A 554-nucleotide genomic window follows, 5' to 3' on the forward strand; every position below is an offset into this window, starting at 1 on the left:
TCCCACGCCCCACGCCGGCCGGCTCGCCGGAGCACCGCGCCCCCGCGCCGCCCGGCTCCCCGGTGCACCGCCAGCCACCGGAGCGCCTTGCCGCCGCCAACGGACCTCGCCGCCAGCGCCCCGCGCCATCTCTGTCGGCCCCTGTCGCCTCCTCGTCGGCCCCTACCTCGTCCCCATCCCTGCATCGCCGGAGCCCCGCCAGCGCCGCTGCCTTGCTCGGCCTCCTGGATCGAGCGACGAGCTCGGGCGCTCGGCGCCGTCCTGGGCCTCCTCCAGCCACGCGGGCCTCGTGGGCCACGGTCCAGCCCGACTCCCCCACCGGCCTGCCTCACCTCCTCTCCATATGGGCTGAGCCCATTGGTGAGCAACCCAGCTATCCCTCGCACCGTGCGCTATATAGCAATTTTGCGCTCACTCGTTTTTTTTTCAAAAATTGCCTAAGTCCCTGATTTTTCAGCATTCTGGTGCCCTGTTCATTGCATCATAACTCTATGCATACTGCTCCGTTTCAAGCGTGTAATATATCAAAATGTTCATTGAGAGATGCTCTACAT

This window comes from Triticum dicoccoides, chromosome 6B, assembly GCF_002162155.2.
Source record: "Triticum dicoccoides isolate Atlit2015 ecotype Zavitan chromosome 6B, WEW_v2.0, whole genome shotgun sequence".
In the NCBI taxonomy this organism is placed as follows: Eukaryota; Viridiplantae; Streptophyta; class Magnoliopsida; order Poales; family Poaceae; genus Triticum; species Triticum dicoccoides.